Below are 15,853 nucleotides of genomic sequence, written 5' to 3'. Positions count from 1 at the left end.
GTCTAGTGCACAGACAAACCACTTCTTGCAGTATAAGTAGGGCTGGACCCCAGCTCTGCCACATTCTCATTCAGGCATTTGAGATAAAAACTCAGCCTTCCACTGCCTAAGTTCGGAGGGGAAAGGGTGGCCCCACACACCTGGGGAACTGACTAGGGCCACAGGCTTCAGGTCACCTGGAACACGCAGCTCCACAGAAGCTGCCAGGGTTCCACCTCTGCGCCTCCCTCTGCTCTGTGTACCTCCCTTGGTTTGGTTCTTGAGACAGGCACCTGCAAGCACAGGCACAGGCTCCCCAGACTTCATCTCCCCAGGGCAGAGGGGCCGCCTTTCCCTGAACCTTCCAGAGGACTGACCCAGGGGAGGGTTCCGATTGCTCCTCCTGGATCACACACTCAGCTGCGGTCGGCTCTGGGACCCAGAGGAGGCGGCAGGAGTGACCCACCAGGGCCTGGGTCGGCCTTGCTCTCGGCCTTGCACTCGGGAAGTGGAGGAAGCCCCACCCTAACTGCTTAAGGAAGCTTCCTCTGGAGAAGGAAGCCGCGGTCTCTGTCTTGGAGGACAGGAGGTGGAGGTGGGGCCTGGATAAAGGATGGCCACTGCCCAAGCAGACCAGTGCAGGTATCTAGGGACCGCTGTTCCTGGGCACCCGCAAGAAAGTTTTCATTATGCAGCTTACACATGGAGTCATTTCCTTGTCAAAAGAAAACCCCACTTCACAGACGACTGACAATCCTGGTTCGCCCTGCACCCCGCCTCCACAGCTCCCCCAGCACTGCGGCTGGTCTGGTTTGCTGTGTCTTCACTACCCCTCTCCACACTGACACACAGAAACCAACAGGATTAGAAAATAAACAGCACCATGCTGGGGCTCGGTGCTACGTATTTTCAGTAGATGCGGACTAAACACATTGCTCTGAAAATTACTTTATTTAATAAAAAATATGGTGGGATTGTGCCTTGTCATAAATCCTTAGGTTGTTTCCAATTTTTCACTGTTCAAAAAAATACACAGCAATTAATATCCCTGCATATAATTCACAGTGCACATAGGGTAATCTTTTTGCCTATGACAGACACCGACAATAATTTCTGGCTTATATAGTATATTGTTAAATAAACTGATTTTATAATTTCAAAACTCAGAACAGAGAAAGCTCCAGGCCTTGACGTCTTTTTAATGAATTCTACCAAACATTTAAAAAAGAAACAACACTAAACTTACAATAAAACTCTTCCAGGAACAGAAAAAGAGAGAAAACTTCTTTTCTTTTTTTTTCAGACGGAGTTTTGCTCTTGTTGCCCAGACTGGAGTGCAATGGCCTGATCTCGGCTCACTGAAACCTCCACCTCCCGAGTTCAAGCGATTCTCCTGCCTCAGCCACCCAAGTAACTGAAATTATAGGTGCCCGCCACACCCAGCTATCTTTTTTGTATTTTTAATAGAGACAGGGTTTCACCATGTTGGCCAGGCTGGTCTCGAACTCCTGACCTCAGGTGATCCACCCACCTCTCAAAGTGCTGGGATTACAGGCATAAGCCACTGCGCCCAGCCAAGAAAAATTCTTAATGTGTACTTATAAGGCCAGCACAGCCATTACACTAAACATCAGGTAAGAATATTACAAAAAGAAAAATTATGGGTCAATCTCTCTTTAAAACATAGACACCAGAAAGAACCTGAATGTAACAACATAGAAAAAGAAAATACATGGCAACCAAATTAGATGTACACCAGGAAGGCAAGGCTGGTTTAACATTTGAAAATCAATGAATATAATTCAATCTATTACTAGAATAAGGAGAAAGCCATAGCATCATCTCAAATGTGCAATAAAAAGAATGTAATAAAATTTAGCAAACATTTATAATTTAAAAATTCTTGGCCAATTAGAAATAAAAGGTAATGTCCATAATCTGATAAAAGGTATCTACAAAGGAAAAGAGCAATCTTCACCCAATGTCATAGATAAAATGGAATGCTGAAAACTTGCCCTCTGAGTCTGGCAGTAAGGGAGATGCCTCTTTTGACGCTTCTATTCAACACTGTCCTGGAGGTCCTTGCCAGTTCTATTAAAAACAAACAAAAAAAAGGCAACCATAAGGATTAGAAAGTAAGAAGGAAAAAAAAAAAAAACACCTCTAGTTTTGGCAGGTGACATAATGGCATATTCAGGAAATATAAAAGGAATAAATCAAATAAAATGTGCAAGAACTCTACATAGAGAACTTCAACATGTTACTGAGGTAAAGAGATCCAAGTGAATTCTGTGGTATTGGTGGATTGGAGCAATGGAACAGGAGAGCCCTGAACAAGACTCTCCTTGCAATGCTTGGTTTATGATAAAAGTGATTCTGCACAGCCGTGAAGAAAGAAGTATTTCTGTTATCTGTTACTGCATAACAAAGCATCCTAAAACTTAGTGGCTTAAAACAATAAGGTTTCACCTTTATTTTCTGAGAGTTGGCTCCACTGCACTAGGCTGCAATCCTAGGGACTGACCATGCTGGAAAGTTCAAGATGGGGTGCTCACATACAGGAAGCTGAATACTGGCTGGGAACTCAGTGCCTCAGTTATCCTCATGACACTTGAGTTTCTCACAGTTTGCTTTTAAGAGGGAGGATCCCAAGACTTGGGTAGCAGAAACTGCAGCTATCCCAAGCCCTAGCTGTGAAATCACCTAGCATCATGTATGCAGTATTCTGCCAGTCAAAGGAAGTCACAGATTTGTGTTCTTTTCTGCTTGTATATGACATGCCAATAAAAGTTATTTTAAAAATTTTAAACATCAAAAATTTTAGGAGGTCAAATTTATCAATCTTTTATTTCTTTGTCTTTTTGGATCTTAAGAAGACCCGTTCCCACCTCTGAAAACTGAAACCTATTTTCATGTGTAAGTTTTTGAATTTTTGATATAACATTCAGTTATCTGAAAATTATTTTTGTCAATTCTGTGAATTGGGATCTCTTCTTCCCAAACACATAAATGATTGTCCTGATAGCATTTATTAAATAACCCGTAATTCCCCTTACTAATTTGAATGAGTCTGGAGTCTTCACTTTAAACAATGAAAATGATGTTTTGCACCTGTATCACACTGATTCCAATCACTTCTCACTGTGTTTTGATATCTGATAGGGCCAATTTTTCACCTCAGTTCTTTTTCTTGACTATTCTGACAACTTAAGTGTGCCTTGTCTTTGGTTTTCCCAATCTTCGGCAGCAGCACAATAGAAAAACATTTCATCATACGGTTTTACCTTTAATGTACATATACTTTGCATAGAGAGTGCGACTCCTGCAAAGTGTTTTCAGGTTCATGATCTTGTTTGATTTTCGGCAAACAGGGCATCATCACAGTCCTCAGGTTCACAGGTGGGAAAACAGAGAGAGCAGCTGCATGAACTGCCTGTGGTCCCACAAAGGAGACTCGGGACTTTGGGCCATTTGGTGGGTTCATGTCATGGCAGAGCTGCCCTTTCCAGCCCTCTGCTACATGCTGGTCAATGCAGCCCAGCTCTGCTTCAGATTGAAATGCTCACTGGCATCAAATTTTCTCTCTCTTGGTAAATTGTACTTTGCTCTGTGTTCAGCTGGTCTCCAGGTAGGAGTGCCCTGACGGAGAATTAGGGCCCTAAGACCACATTCTCATTCTATGCCACTGCTCAGGACTGTACAAGTCTGCGAGATAAGTTGGAAATCCAGCCCCTGGGTCGCGATGCCAAGAGCCCTCTAATGTGAGTTGCTGTTTGACGTTGCTCTTCCAACCCATTTGAAAGGACCTGGCCCCAGCCAACACTGTATGTTCCTGAGCCAGCGCAGAAGGTTGCTCAGCCATTTAAAATCTGTCGGTCTTGATAGGAAACACAAAGAGAAAATGGAGGGTGATTGGCAGAGCAAACTGGATCTTCACTTGCCAATTCTCTTCTCATTTGCAAATATATTAGTGAAAAGCCCAAAGCAGCCCCGGGCCGGTTTCATGAATCCAGCACTCCTGGCTGACAAGGAGAAGCCCTCATCTGAAAATACTAACAAAGGAATCCAGGTTTCTCAGCTGTTCACTCAGCTAGAATTTACCTTGGGATCAAGAGAAGAAAATAAATCCTGCTTTGGAAATGACAATTTGAGAGAACGACGCCTTTCCAATTGTAACAAGACAGTGTTATTCACCCGGTTTTTGATATTATTATCAAACATAATTTAAGGCTGACACAAGAGTTCAGGTGAGGCCAGGTCCTTGCTAGGGTGGCTAAGTTTTTGTGTTTAGATAATCTTTTAAAGTAATTTCTAGAACATAGTCTTTAAATAGGATTGACTATAAATCAACACTGAAAATGCTGAAATAGAGTTGGGATGTGATGCTGAGGCCTAGACATTCCGAAATCTCTGCATCATTCCCAGCTGTGGCACCAGCAAGCCAGACCCCAAGAGCCACCGGAGTACTGGGGAAGGGACAGTGACAGGAGGCGGAGGAGGCTGTGGGAGGGAGATAAGGAGACAGAAACAGGTCCTCTTCCCTTTTTGTCTCTTTCTTGCTGTCCTTTTTAAAGAAGAAAAGAAATAGAAAACACTCACAAAGTGTTTCTCATAAATCAGGTGGTAAAGTTCATTCACTTATCCATAGCTCTGAGGCTCCAGAGACACGGCAGGACCTAACAGAGCTGATGTCTCTCAGGACAGAATTAAACCAGATGCAGAAGGCCAACACAGGAGCGTTATCCCCACTCCCAAGCTGTCCCTGCCATGATGGTTCCCCAATTTAGTCCTCTTTCCTCTGACACCCACACCCACTGCATTGGTACCTAAAGATGAAGCTCTTCAAAGAAGATCTGGAAAGACAGGCCTCTTGGTGTTTTCCACCCCACACTCCAGGGCGGCTCTGGGGCCTCTCTCTGGTTTTGTTCTTCATCTGAAACTGAAGGGCCATAACCATGGGCTCTGGACTGTGCAATGCACGGAAACCTCACAGAGGTGGTGCCTTAACCAGCTTTGAACATGAACTCGATGTAATACCTTTTATTCAGTTATGAAAAATGATAACTGAGATAGATGAGAACTTCCCCCAACTTGATAAAGAATATCTACACAAACCCTACAGCTAACATCACACTTGCTGGTAAGAAACTTAAACCTTTTCCCACTAAGACCAGGAATGAGGCCCGGGGGTTGCCTCTCCAGACTCCTTTGCAATGTTATACTAGAAGTCCCAGCTAAAGGAATAAACAAGGAAATAAAATATAAAGTATATAGATGGGAAGAAATAAATAAAGTTGTCTTTGTTTCCAGATGATGTAATTGTCTATGTAGAAAATCTGAGGGAACTGACCAGAGAAAAAACATCTGAAACTAATAAGCAATTACATTAATAGCAAGGTGGCAGACTACAAGATTAATATGCAAAAGTCAATCATTTTCCTACATAACAGCAATGAACAGGTGGGATCTGAAATTTAAAACACAATGCCATTGATATTAGAGCACTTGAAAAAAAAGAAACACCTTAAGAATAAATGTAACAAAATATGCAAAAGATCTTTATGAGAAAAACTGCAAAACTTTGATGAAAGGAATCAAAGAAAAACTAAATAAGAAGGAAAATATTTCATGTCCCTGAATAGAAAGGCTCAATATTGTCAAGCTATCAAGATTCTTCCCAACTTAATCTGTAGATTTAATGCAACCCCAGTCGAAATCCCAGCAAGTTATTTTGGGGATATTGATGAACTGATTCTAAAGGTTATAAAAAGGGGCAAAAGACCCAGACTAGCCAACACAATATTCAAGGAGAAGAACAAACCTGGAGGATGCACACTACCTGACTTCAAGACTTACTTTAAAGCTACATCTTACTCTAAAAACACTGTGGTATGGGCAAATATATATATATATATATATATATATATATATATATATGTGTGTGTGTGTGTATATATATATGTATCTATGTATTATAGAGAGAGACAAATAGATCAATGGAACAGAATAGTCTGAAAATATATCCACATAAATATAGCCAACTGGTCTTTGACAAAAGAACAAAGGCAATAAAATGAAGCAAAGCTAATCTTTTCAATAAACAATGCTGGAACAACTGAACATCCTATAAATGAACGAATCTAGACAAAGATCTCACACCATTCACAAACATTAACTCAAAGTGGATCATAGACATAACTGTAAAATGCAAAAAACTACAAAACTCCTAGAAGGTAACAGAAGAAAACCTAGATGGCCTGGGGTTTGGCAATGACTTTTAGATATGTCAAATCCATGATTTATGAAAGAAATAATTGATAAACTGGACATGATTTAAAAACTTCTGGTCTGCAGAAGACACTGTGAAGAAAATGAAACGATAAGCCACAAGCTGAGGAAAAAGTATTTGCAGAGACATATTTAATAAAGGACTGTTATTCAAAATATACAGAAACTTTTAAAACTCAGCAATAAGAAAATAAACACCTCGATTAGAAAATGGGCCAAAGACCTTAATAAGTGCCTCACTAGAGGAGATATACAGATGGCTAACAAGCAAATGAAAAGATGTTCAACATCACATGTCGTCAGGAAAATGCAAATCTCAACAGTGACACACTTTACACACATACTAAAGCAGCCCAAGCCCAAAACGCTGACAATACATGGATGTAGAGTGAAAGGAACTCCTTCATTGCAGTCTAGCAAGTTTCTTACAGAAGGAAACCTACTGCTCCCATGCAATTCAGCAGTCCCACTCCTTCGTATTTACCCAAAGAAGTTGAAAATTGATGTCCACACAAAAACCTGCGCAGGGATGTTTATACTGGCTTTCTACATAATTGCCTAAAATTAGAAGCAACCAAGACATCCTTCAATGGGTGAATAAACAAACTGGAAAACATCCAGATGGTAAAATATTTTTCAGCACTAAAAAGAAATGAGCTATCAGTTCATAAAGAGACATGAAGGAAAATTACATGCATATTCCTACAGGAAATAAGCCAATCCCAAAAGACTACAAACTGCATGATTCCAACTGTATGACATTCTGGAAAAGGCAAAACTATGAAGACAGTCAAAAGTGGTTGCCAGGGCTTTCAGGGGAAGGAATGAATCGGCAAAGCACAGACAATTTTTAGGGCGGTGAAAATACCCTGTATAAAACTAAAAAGATAGATACCTGCCATTATCTGCTCATCCAAACCCATATAATGTACAACACCAAGAATGAGCCCTAATGTAAACTAGGGATTTTGGGTGAAAATGACGTATCAATGTAGACTCATTGACTGCAACAAACGTACCCCTCTAGTCGGGGATGTGGATAGCCCGGGAGGCTGTGCCTGTGTGAGGGCAGGAGGTAGACCGGAATTATTTGTACCTTCTGCTCAATTTTGCTGCGAACCTAAAACCGTTCCTTTAAAAAAAAAAAAAAACTTGGCCAGGCACAGTGGCTCACGCCTGTAATCCCAACAGTTTGGGAGGCTGAGGCGGGTGGATGACCTGAGGTCAGGAGGTCGAGACCAGCCTGGCCAACATGGTGAAACCTCGTCTCCACTAAAAATACAAAAAAATTGCCAGGTGTGGTGGCGGCGCTTGTAGTCCCAGCTACCCAGGAGGCTGAGGCAGGATAATTGCTTGAACCTGGGAAGTAGAGGTTGCAGTGAGCCGAGATCTTGCCACTGCACTCCAACCTGGGTGACAGAGCAAGACTCCATGTCAAAAAAAAAAAAATAGTCTTTTTAAAAATCTGTTATTTGTTGAAGGCCTATTTTGTGCAGGTCACCAGGAAAGAACTGTGCATGCAGTATCTCAATTAATACACACTCAGTCTGATAATATTAGATACCCTGTGTGTTTTGCAGACTGGGGAATTGAGATTGAGGGGCATTAGACTCAGTGTCTAAAGTGTGCGTGTTCGTCATTCTTTTTGCCGAGGCCCTACAATGCTATGTGGAGCCGTCACCACATAGGTTTGTGGCTCCACTTCCTCCACTGTGGATATCGCAAGCAAGATCCAAGTTAGACTCATTCGGAGAGAGTTTTCTCTTCTTTCTGGTGTGAGGAGCTCAGGGTCCTGAAAGGCTGTGCCCTGGGTGGTGGTCTCTCCCCAGCCGCGGAGCAAGACTGCTGAGAGAGCAAAGTCAGAGGAGAGGCAAGAAGAGGGCGAGAGACAGACCCTGTGATCTTGCCTGAGCCCACCTGTTACAGGGATCAGACATGAGTAGGGTAGGAAGGGATCTCCCCCACCTGCCAGGAATGTCCGGCCACCGTAGGGTGATGGTTCATCGTTACCGGCCGGGCACCGTGGCTCATGTCTATAATCCCAGCACTCTGGGAGGCCGAGGCGAGCGAATCACGAGGTCAGGAGATTGAGACCATCCTGGCTAACACGGTGAAACCTCATCTCTACTAAAAATACAAAAAATTAGCCGGGCGTGGTGGCGGGCACCTGTAGTCCCAGCTACTCGGGAGGCTGAAGCAGGAGAATGGCGTGAACCCGGGAGGCGGAGCTTGCAGTGAGCCGAGATCGCACCACTGCACTCCAGCCTGGGCCACAGAACGAGACTCCCTCTCAAAAATCAGCTCCGTCTCAAAAATCAGTAAATAAATAAATAAAAGGCAGCTGAAGCTAGGGAGAGACAATCTCCTGATGGTCCGCAGCTGTCACACTAAAGTGTCAATTGAATGCAGGCACCAGGAAGAAGCAACTTCCCAAACAGATAAAAAGGGCTTCCAATAAAACCGCAGGTAGTGGGCAAGTGAGCCTGGGTGTGCGCAGAGACAACACGGTGGAGTCTGACCTTCCCAGGACACTCACCTGAAAAGAACAGAAGGCCTCAGATGGGCATGCCTCCCACTTCCTAGCCCACTGTGCACGCTCACTTCCCTGGTGTGAGGAGGACTCTGCGCAGGCGGGCAGCCCACCCTCAGGGAAGACTCACGGGAAAGGGGGCACAGAACGCCAGAGGTGGACCAGCCTATAAAGTCCTAGGAATCAAGGTTAAACACTACCCTTGACCTTCACGGTACCTGCTTGGATCTCTTCCAAGTCTACTTTCCTTTCTTTCCTGCTCTAAGGCTTTGTAATAAACTTCCACTCCTGCTCTGAAACTTGCCTCGGTCTTTTTCTGCCTTATGCCCCTCCTTCGAATTATTTCTTCTAAGGAGGCAAGAATTGAGGTTGCCACATACCCGTGCGGATTCACTGCCAGTAACTCGGACACCTTCCACCCCTAACACACGGACACAGTGTGCCTGCAACCACAGTCCTCCTCCTGGCATTCAGTTGCACGAGCCACTAAAGTCTTCCCTTCTTGAGCTAGTTGGAGTTGGCTGCTGTGCCTTGTGCCCATGCTGACTAACACTGCTCCTTGCCCAGCGCCAGAAGCAGAGCTGGCACCTGCACCAAGCCCGGCCCTCTGTGCCCAAGATTGCCACCTCTCCCAGGGGGCACTTGGTTATTTGACCCCTCTTCACCCCACGGGCTCTGTTACCCAATGAACTATATTTAATCAATGGATAATTTGCATTCACAGCTTTTCTTCATCAGACTTTCTAAACTAATGCAATGAGTCCTCTAGCGGCACAGGCTCAGATCATGGAACACACCAGCGGACTTGCTGCAGCCAGATGAAGCCGGTCATGGCGGCCTGGACGTCACAGCTCTGCGGGCAGCTCTGGGGCTGCCGTGTCAGCAGGGAGACTCCCCTCACCTCCCACTCTGTGGCTTGCTGTCCCCCTGACCTCACTGGCCCACTGTCCCCACTGTATCCCAACCTCCTCCAAGAGCACCCGCCTCTTCCTGTGCCTCCCTCTGCGAGTTGGTCCAGGGCTAACTTCTATCCCTGCCTCCTGCTTCCTCCCTACGTGGTCTGCTCTTGCCCCTCTTGAACTTCTTTCTAAGTGCTGCTGAGTCTCAAGTCAGTAACACTCGGCCCCATCCTTGCAAGGAGCTTCAGCCTCACACACACACACTTGCTACCCAACCGTCCTCTCAAGCAGCCCATGATGCTGCAAATCCCACCAGGTCAAAACTGAACCCATCATCGACCATGACTCCAAGGTAGCTCCCGCCTATGCCAGGTTTCTTGTCCTAAACCGTTTTGTTGCTAGAAGCAGAGGACACCCCTAACTCACCTTCTCCACCATCCAACCCCATCAGTGGTCAAGTTTTATCATTTCCGCATCTTAACAATTTACGTGCATTAACTTGTCTTTATTCCCTTTGCCACTGTAGGGAACAATCTCCAACACCTCTCACCTGAGCTCCTGTCTCTCCAGCTCTCACGTGAGTTCCTGTCTCTCCATCTCTCACCTGAGTTCCTGTCTCTCCATCTCTCATCTGAGCTCCTGTCTCTCCACCTCACACCTGAGTTCCTATCCCTCCACCATCTCACTTGAGTTCCTCTTTCTCCACCATCTCTCACCTGAGTTCCTGTCTCTCCACCTCTCACCTGAGTTCCTGTCTCTCCATATCTCACTTGAGTTCGTGTCTCTCCATATCTCACCTGAGCTCCTGTCTCTCCACCTCAAAACTGAGTTCCTGTCCCTCCACCATCTCACCTGAGTTCCTCTTTCTCCACCATCTCTCACTTGAGTTCCTGTCTCTCCATCTCTCACCTGAGTTCCTGTCTCTCCATCTCTCACCTGAGTTCCTGTCTCTCCATCTCTCACCCGAGTTCCTGTCTCTCCACCTCTCACCTGAGTTCCTATCTCTCCACCTCTCACCTGAGTTACTGTCTCTCCACCTCTCACGTGACTTCCTATCTCTCCATCTCTCACCTGAGCTCCTGTCTTTCCATCTCTCACCTGAGTTCCTGTCTCTCCACCATCTCTCAGCTGAGCTCCTGTCTCTCCATCTCTCACCTGAGTTCCTGTCTCTCCACCATCTCTCAACTGAGTTCCTGTCTCTCCACCTCTCACCTGAGTTCCTATCTCTCCACCTCTCACCTGAGTTACTGTCTCTCCACCTCTCACGTGACTTCCTATCTCTCCATCTCTCACCTGAGCTCCTGTCTTTCCATCTCTCACCTGAGTTCCTGTCTCTCCACCATCTCTCAGCTGAGCTCCTGTCTCTCCATCTCTCACCTGAGTTCCTGTCTCTCCACCACCTCTCAACTGAGTTCCTGCCTCTCCACCTCTCACCTGAGTTCCTGTCTCTCCCTTTCTCACCTGAGTTCCTGTCTCTCCACCACCCTCACCTGAGTTCCTGTCTCCCCTTTTCTCACCTGAGTTCCTGTCTCTCCACCTGTCACCTGAGTTCCTGTCTCTCCACCTGTCACCTGAGTTCCTGTCTCTCCCTTTCTCACCTGAGTTCCTGTCTCTCGACCACCCTTACCTGAGTTCCTGTCTCCCTTTTTCTCACCTGACTTCCTGTCTCTCCACCTGTCACCTGAGTTCTTGTCTCTCCATCTCTCACCTGAGTTCCTGTCTGTCCACCTGTCACCTGAGTTCCTATCTCTCCACCTCTCACCTGAGTTCCTGTCTGTCCACCTGTCACCTGAGTTCCTATCTCTCCACCTCTAACCTGAGTTCCTGTCTGTCCACCTCTCACCTGAGTTCCTATCTCTCCATCTCTCACCTGAGTTCCTGTCTCTCCCTTTCTCACCTGAGTTCCTGTCTCTCCCTTTCTCACCTGAGTTCCTGTCTCTCTACCACCGTCACCTGAGTTCCTCTCTCTCCACCTCTCACCTGAGTTCCTGTCTCTCCACCTCTCACCTGAGTTCCTGTCTCTCCACACCCTCACCTGAGTTCCTGTCTCTCCTTTTCTCACTTGAGTTCCTGTCTCTCTACTGCTCACCTGAGTTCCTGTCTCTCCACACCCTCACCTGAGTTTCCTGTGTCACCTGTCGTACCAGCCCTCTATTAAGAGGTCAGCTGGTTAGCGAGTTCCAGTGTGAAAATCGTCCATAGGCATTGGTGGTTTACGGGACATTTTCCTTGGCAGAAACTTCAGTTTTACTGAGAACTGAGCTGGAAATGTATGTGTAAGCACAAGAGACCTCCCAGAGCCTTTGACCCAAATCCAGCACCAGTGTTGGATCCTCTTGTTGTAAAATAGGACATTTTTTCAAAAGGAGTATGAAGTAAGTATTGATTCACAAAGTGCCCTAAAGTCCTTGGACACTCCTGTCCCTGAATTCCTTCAGTGGATTCCCCACCCCGTCTTTCAGTGTTTGGACAAGTGTGGGTTTTCTGACCAAACATTTTATTCTAAAAAATGGCCTAAATTCATCCCCGAGAGGCTGGCATTCAGCCTTCTGTTTTCAATCTTTTTGAACTCAACTGTGTACTTGGACTGAGATTTTACATTGTGCAACTTCCTGACAGTAACGTGCCATTACCCCGGGGGGTAAAGGGCTATTTAAGTCCAGACTCAGCCATTCCCATCAGCCACAACAGAACCAGACCTCTCCATGCCCCGGGAGGGTGCCCTGAACTCAAAATGCCCCTTGGAGATTGGGTTTAATGACAGCGTTTTCAAAGGCACTCCCCAGTCCACCATAGAATGTGAAGGCTGCCTCCTCTCTTGCCTCCGCTCTGCGGCACAGCTGCAGCTCTGGGTCCCACATGACTGCACAGAGTCAATGCCAAGGGCGTGACCAGGGTGCCTGAGACCCCGCTGTGGTCAGGGTGGAGCCCCAGCACTCAGATTGCAGGCGCCTCTCCTGGGGCCTCAGCTTGTAAATGTCCTTTAGATGTTGGGATGGGACACCTGACTCCTCAGCAGGGCACAAGGGGCCACTGCAGGAATAAAACTCAGAAAATCCCCCTGCTCAGACTCAGCTACAGCCAAGCCTCCTTCAGTGTGATGCTGTGGGTACTGACCTACAAATCCTCACCTGGATAGTTGCCACCCCTGGACCCCACAGAACAGGCAGGACCAATATCCTCCTGGTTTGGGGTGAGGAAGTGACACCCTGGTCCCAGGACATCTCCAGGGTCCTCTGTCAGATAAACACCCTCACCAAACTGGGAAATAGTATGTGTCCCCATTTCACAGATGAGGAAAGTGGAGCCCAGAGAGCTTCCATGACTTTCCCAGGGCTGCAACAGAACGAGGAGGGTCAAAAGAGGGATGGAACGGGCATGGCCCCCAGCCCGTCCTTGGCCACCACTTCCTTCCTCTGTCTCCAGTTCCAAAGTGGTCATTGCAAAGCACTTTGAAAACCCCAGGGCTTCCCCCACTGACCTTCCCCGCTGACCTCCGCCACTGACCTCCCCTGCTGACCTCTGCCGCTGACCTCCCCCTCTGATCTCTGCCATTGACCTCTGCTGCTGACCTCCACTGCTGACCTCCCCTGCTGACCTTCCCCACTGACCTCTGCCGCTGACCTCCCCCTCTGACCTCCACTACTGACCTATGCCACTGACCTCCACTGCTGACCTCCTCTGCTGACCTTCCCCACTGACCTCTGCCACTGGCCACCCCTGCTGACCTCTGCTGCTGACTTCTGCCACTGACCTCTGCTGCTGACCTCCCCCACTGACCTCTGCCACTGACATCCCCCACCGACCTCTGCCGCTGACCTCCCCTGCTGACCTCTGCTCTGACTTCTACCACTGACCTCTGCTGCTGACCTCCCCTGCTGACCTCTGCTGCTGACTTCTACCACTGACCTCTGCCGCTGATCTCCCCCACTGACCTCTACCACTGACCTCTGCTGCTGACCTGCCACACTGACCTCTGCCACTGACGTCCCCCACTGACCTCTGCCGCTGACCTGTGCTCCCTCTGTTTGTCCAGCTCCAGCTGCTCAAGAGCCCCTGTGACCCTGAGACCACCCCCTCTCTGCCAAGCCCCATGGACAAAGCGAGCTCGTTCCCCAGCTAGAGAGGCCTGCACCCCCACCTGGCTTCGTGTCTGCTTTGTTACATGTTTTTGTTTGCTTTTCTCTCTTCAGTCTTTCTCGTGGATATTACTCATATTCCTTAACTCCATTTCTAGTCCTTAAGACACTCTGGAAACACATTATCCTTGCCTGAAAGATTCCACTCATAATAAAGTGCCTTGCACTGAATGTGCTGTTAGAATCGCAGGAAAACAGGTGTCACTGGGAGCTGCCCCGCTGGCTGGAGCCCTGGAATAGGGCAACACCTGGAATGGGCCTTTGTTGGCTCCAGAGAATAGAAGCCAGTGGCGGTCATGTGTGCTGGTCATCACTTACATTCGGGCACCGGCGTCTCACAGCAGTGGAAGATTCATGCTTGAAAGTGAACGAACAGTCTTTCTTTCAGCCTTCTACTCCTTACCCCTTCAGTAAGGTCTGTGATTTGAAGATCTGTGTCATATTTCACACGGCTGCTTGGTGGGTTTTGTAGAATGACCTGAATCTTAACCTTTTCCAGCCAAAGAACAGGCATTTCTAGGAGAGCTTATTGATGACAAAAAGGAAGAAAAAAAACCTTCACCAGGATATTCCTCCTGAGGAAATGACCTTTTAAAGCTTTTGCAATGCCTAAAAAATACAAATGTGTGGAGATCACTTACATTTCCAACAAAAGATGACAGCAATGTGGACTCATCAAGTGGACGCCATGGTCTCCAGGTGAAGCCACTTTCTGTTCAGCAAAAGAGAGGAAATGGAGGGTGATAACTGTCAGCACCCACAGTGCTCCAAACACGGCCTGGGGCAGGTGTGCGCTCCCTTGCAGCTTCACACTGAGTGATGCAAACACTGCTATGCAGCTCTTTTGAGATTAAACCACTAAGAATCTGAGAAACCAGGTGGCTGCCAAGGCAAACTCAGCTCCTCCTCGCATGAGATCAGGGCGGAACCCAGACTGACTCCACAGCCCGCGCCTTCCTTCCCTCTCATGGCATCTTCTAGAGTTCTCCGGAATAACTCTACTGAAGCTGAGCAGGAAACCTCCCTTGAGTGGAAGTGGAGCTGGTCCCAGGTGTGCCAAGCAGGAAGCGAGGTGGCTGGAAATAAGAATTAGGCCACAGTCTCCCAGGAAGCAGGTGGCTGGAAATAAGAATTAGGCCACGGTCTCCCTGGAAGCAGATGCGGAGGCTGCCCACTCCTGGCTGCCACCTGCACCCGGACTCCAGGAAATGGATAGCACCGACCGTGTTCCTAGGGTGCCCTGCTCCTGGTCTGGTGCCAGCACCTGCCTGGGCCTTGCCCTCTGCCTGCTGGGCTGGGATCTGACACTGCGGCCCAGCCCAGCGCACCCAGTTCTGCTGCCAGCATGGCCAGAGGACTAGCGGCCTTTGTGTGATGTGGCTGCTTCGTGACCCCATTCAGAGAGGCTGACAGAGTGCGGGGCGGGGGGGGGGGGGGGGGGGCGGCGCGACTGTGGGGTTGCAGGGCCAGGGCGCTGCCTGGCCTGGGCTGAGTAAGCTGCTGGGGCAGTGGGGGCTGCAGCAGAGACCCAGGGTGGCTCTGAGCATGGCCGCTGCACCCTCTCCCAAGCCGGACCACTGGAGGGGACTGCGGCGGAGACCCTTCCATCCTGCAGCATTCCCGACACTGCACCTGCTGCCACCGGCACACGCTGCAAGCCAGGCGATGGGGACAGAGCCCTCTCAGACTGAGCTTCCTTCCCAAGCTTCAGCCTGGGACTCATAACGCTACAGTGGAGCTATCACCCTCAGCCCCATTGCGGAGCTCCGGCAGGCTGCAGAGTCTGCCCAGCACCCCTAGTCAAGCAGGTGCCCGGTGCCTGGTCCAGGACGAGAGCCACCCTGTCTCCATGCAGCCACAATCCCGAGTGTCAGGGCCTTATGTGGGCTGCGTCCTCCCTCTCCCAGTGCACCCCGCCAGGTTCCCGGAGTAGTCCCTCCTCCACGGGTTGTGCTGTGAGCTGGCCCCAAAACAAACCCAGAGGTGGAAGGAGCTGAAAGTCACCCGGGCTCCGTCTG

At 48.0% G+C, this 15,853-nt stretch overlaps 1 long non-coding RNA gene across 1 annotated transcript; it reads right to left on the bottom strand.

Moving 5' to 3' along the window:
* Positions 1 to 1,890: 1,890 nt before the first annotated feature.
* LOC115896836 lies at positions 1,891 to 14,602 on the bottom strand. Its single transcript, XR_004056724.1, has 3 exons — positions 14,477 to 14,602; positions 14,154 to 14,360; positions 1,891 to 2,070 (listed from the first exon to the last, which is right to left on the bottom strand). It is a non-coding gene; the product is annotated as an uncharacterized LOC115896836 (long non-coding RNA).
* Between the last annotated feature and the right edge of the window lie 1,251 nt (positions 14,603 to 15,853).

Source organism: Rhinopithecus roxellana, chromosome 4 (genome assembly GCF_007565055.1).
Source record: "Rhinopithecus roxellana isolate Shanxi Qingling chromosome 4, ASM756505v1, whole genome shotgun sequence".
NCBI classification, from domain to species: domain Eukaryota; kingdom Metazoa; phylum Chordata; class Mammalia; order Primates; family Cercopithecidae; genus Rhinopithecus; species Rhinopithecus roxellana.
This window is presented reverse-complemented; position numbering and strand designations above follow the sequence as displayed.